Genomic DNA, 4,380 nt, shown 5'->3' on the forward strand with positions numbered 1-4,380 from the left:
GAAAAAAAAAGGAAAAAGAAAAAAAGAAAGAAAAAATTGCAGCTTTCAGTGCTTCACAGTGAAGGGGAAAAAAGCCTAGACAAACATTTTGTCAGAACCTTGCAAAATGCCAAGGTATTACCAGTAAATTGGTTGTATATACAATAAAATTGCACCCTTTTTTTAAACAAAACAAACTAAGCAATAGTTTGGGCAGTTCTAGTTGTTTTTAGTGAGCATGTTGTAGTCTCAACTGCAAAAAGAGAGAGCAAGCTGCCCACTCAGAAGACATGTAATTTGTATCGTTGTATAGTTTTATTGATTACACTGATTTATTCTACCCTATTTTATAATGCAGGACTTTTGTAATGTTGTCTAAATGAGGAAAAATTTCTGTCAAATTAGCCTAGTGAAATTTCCGATTGTTCATTACAAAGGCAGCGATCAGAGCATTGCTTCTTGTTTCGTTTCCACCCTCCTTCTGGGAACTGGATTAAGTTTAAAACTTTCCCGTTTCCTTTTTGTTTGGTTGGTTTGGGGTTTTGTTTTGTTTTGTTTGTTTTTTTGTTTTTTGGAGTATTTAAATGCAATTATTTTTCTGCCAATGGTATAGCATATTCCTATGCTTGAGAAGTGTAGGTCTACTGAGAAACCATTGCAAATGGACGTTACAGTTGTGCTGTACTTTTGAAGGGATTTTGTTGTATTAGGTTTAATGAAGCTAAAAGTAGGGAACTCTGAACAGATTTGCAGGAAAAAAAAAATGTTTTTAAAGGCTCTCAACCATTGTGGAGGCAGCATAGGTGATAACAAACAAGGTTTAAATAGTAAATACACCGACTTCTGTCCATGCTTCCTTGTCAAGAAAGCAGCAGGAAACTGTAGTTCGGTTGTCATCGAGCAGGAAAAACTGCAACACCGACCAGTGCATTTCGGGTTAAGAGCTGAGCCACGGTGCTTGAGGAAGACTTTGCTACAGGAGTGTAGAGAGATAGAGAGCCCCAAGAGCTATCAGCATCTGAAGGGCCAGACTTCATTCTGAGACATGTTGGATTGTTTTTGTTCCCTCTCCCATCAAATGGCATGAACACAATTGGCAAAGATGGTCCCTCAGATGACTCCCCCCCAGTTTTGTCTTTGGGAACTGAAGTCGGAGGCACAAAGACTAACTCTCAGCATTTCCCAATAAATGTTCTCCTTGGCTCTTCTCCTGGCCACCACAAAGCTCCTTTTCTACACTGTCCTGGGCAGAAGTCTTCTCTGGTGCCCTTCTCCCATCCTCCAGCCCTTCTCTCCCCGCTGAGGTTGTCTCCTCACTGCCTGGCATGACATCTACAAGCTCACTGCCCACGCAGGGCTCACTCCCCACCACCCAGATGGGCTCCCACAGGTCCTCTAGCCTCAATCCTCCAAGCTTCCCTTTTCCTTTCCCGACAGTCCAAGAGCGCAGGATCCAACTTTCTAGTCACGCCGTGCTATATTCAGTCAGCCCACAAGAATATGCAAACTCCATCTCAAAAATACTGTCTTTCACCTTCCCAAACCTTCATTCTCGTGTGCTTCTACCTCTATAGAGACAATATCATGAGGTATTTGCAAAGGAAAACATTTTCTCCGGTGATTTGGGTTTTGTTGTTGTTACTGTTGTTGGGTTGGATTTTTTTTTTTTTTTTTTACAACAGAGTTTATCCCATAGTCCTCCATCTCTCCCTCCTTCCCTCCATCTCCTCTCTTTCTCTCTGTCTGTGTCTGTCTCTCTGGTTTTTCTTTGCTTCTTTTTCCCTTCTGGTTTCTGGTAGCAGGCCTCCATTGAACTGTTGTAAAACACAAGAAGTGTGGTCAGTAAGGAGAGTTTGGGTGGTGCCTTCCAACCTGCCAGCCAGACCATCCTAGACCCTCCCAGAGGCTGCTCTGTCCCTCTGGCATGGCTTTCATTTCCATCGCCTTCAGAGGCCATTTTGTCTTGAAGTCAATGCATGCTCGTGCTGTTCGACAGTAACCTCCTCTGCCTTCTCCATGTCCGAGGCTGTGCATTCGTCCAATTAGTGTCATGAATGTTTCCCCTTTATTTTTTCCAATAAAAAAAAGCAGTGGGATGAAAATTGCTTTGATATATAGCAGGTATATTGAAGCTATTCCATAGCACTTAACTGTAGTGAATACTGTGTCACCAGTTCTGAAATCAATTTAATGTTTAATGCAAATCCATTACATGGTGCTATTACAGGCTGACAAAATGACTCACACAAATGTGACAACTCGGGCTCAGTTCACTCTGCTTCCCAACAGTGTAAATGCATAGCAGTGTTTATCTGCATGAGAACTATGCACTAATCTATCTGAAGAAAAAAAAACTATATCAACTTTGGTATCTACTTTCCGTTTACTTCAATCCTTGCCTTTTTGGTCATTGTTATAATGCCAGCTTTAGGACAGAAAGAATTATAAGAAAACCAGCATAATACCTGATATATTAAAATGTAGTGCCTGTGAAACCTGTATTATACTGCTCTTCTGAAGTAAGATTTTTCTACACCGGTAGCCTTCGCTGTCTGTCAGTCAGGACCTCTGGTATAGGTGATGTAAAATAACCGTACAATATTATGCATGCTATCCCATAATGCTTAGTGACTGTATGATATTACTCAGAGTTCTGTTAGACTTTTTTTCTGCCTCGGTTCTTATCAGCTAAGTTTGAGGTATTTCACTGAGAACGTAAACTCGGTCTTCCTTCCGGCTGTCTCCGGGATCTTGGATGTGTACACTTCCTTTTAAATTCAGTATTACTTGTGTTTGTTTTCATTTTTTTTTGTTTTTGTTTGTTTTTTTGTTTTGTTTTGTTTTCTTTTGTTTCTCCGGAAGGACAAGCATGGGTATTTGATTTCAGAAATCAGTATCTGGTGAGATACTGTCTCAAAACTACCATTTGAATTTCAAGAACACTGCTGCAAAACCACTCTGAGAATGTTTCCGAGTGAGAGTCACTCTCTTGACCCTCGACAGAAGCTAGATGACACTGAAGAACTTTAATGGACAGTGTACCCATGCTTGATCTGTCTCGCACCAGACTTCCTCATAGTAAAAAGAAAAACAAAACAAAACAAAAAACTTTAAGAAATCAAATAGCTATTTAGTTACATGCACAGATGCAATATTTTCTTCAAAAATATAACTCTGTACAAACTTTGGGCCCAATTCATAAGAAAGAAGTTTGCTATTAACACGGGATTTTAAAAATATTTCTCTCTCTCTCTCTCTCTCTCTCTCTCTCTCTCTCTCTCTCTCTCTCTCTCTCTCTCTCTTTCTCTCTCTCCTTAAATTTGGAACTATTTGCTTCCCAAATTGAATATTTCTTTTCTTTAATTTTCCCCCTGAACTAGTACCCCCTGCCTTTCCTCCTCCCAAGGGTTGCATGAAGGATGTTGGAGGGATACTATATGGGGACTAAATCCTAGTGAGGACCACAGGCTAAGGGGAACTTTAGCATAGGGATACAGCACATGGATGCACCCCCTCTGGGTGTCAGGCATCCTACCTGTGGACTCACTATGCTGTTTGGGCTGAAACACTAACTTTGTAAAATGTGTCTGGACCACAAGAGTATACAGGAGAAGTGCTACCTCTGATCTAACTAGAGCAAGTTCATGGCAGAAAGTATCACAAACTTTTAAGATGTGAAGTTTCCCGTCTCTCCGGTGGTTTCAAAGGCAAGTGGTGTCCCAGAAACAAACCATTCTTCCTGCTGTTCAATGCTCAGCTTTTCCAAAAGCCTAAAGCTTGTTTTCTCTTTGCTTTGACTGCAAATTGCATTGCTCTTGTTTTTTAATTTTTTTTCCCTTGGTCATGGTCTGTAAATTTGCTTTTTTTTTTTCTCTCTTAACCTGTTATTGTCCACTAAAGGACTGGCCATGTCAGGCTGCAGTGAGGGAGCCACCAGCTCTCTTCTCCCTCAGACCACTGTCTCTCTGCTGAACCCGGCTGCCTCGCCACTGAGGTGCCAGCCAGACTACCGGAGTGCCAGCAGGTCCCAGTAGGTCCTTAGGAAGGCTGTCAAGGCTGAGTTCATGGTTCCTTCTCTGCTTCTCCTATATACCTTTCCCATCACACATGAAAAAAAAAAAAAAAAAAGTCTGCTCAGAGTGCCTCTGTCTTCTTTTCAAATTGTGGGGGGAAGGATTAAAAACTTCAAATGATGGAAAAAGAGATCTCTTGTGAAACGAAACGCCCCGTGTTAATAACTTGGTCTGAAATTGTTGTTATGAGCTGGGCCCCCTGTGCCTCTAGCATATTTGTATTGACTCTCATAGTTACCCTTTTCGTTTACTGTGTTCTGTGAAAACTTGTAATTGGTTGAGAATCACTGTGGGCGTCCATTCTTATCAACTAAATCTCCACAGGGTT

This window comes from Mastomys coucha, unplaced genomic scaffold, assembly GCF_008632895.1.
Source record: "Mastomys coucha isolate ucsf_1 unplaced genomic scaffold, UCSF_Mcou_1 pScaffold18, whole genome shotgun sequence".
NCBI lineage: Eukaryota > Metazoa > Chordata > Mammalia > Rodentia > Muridae > Mastomys > Mastomys coucha.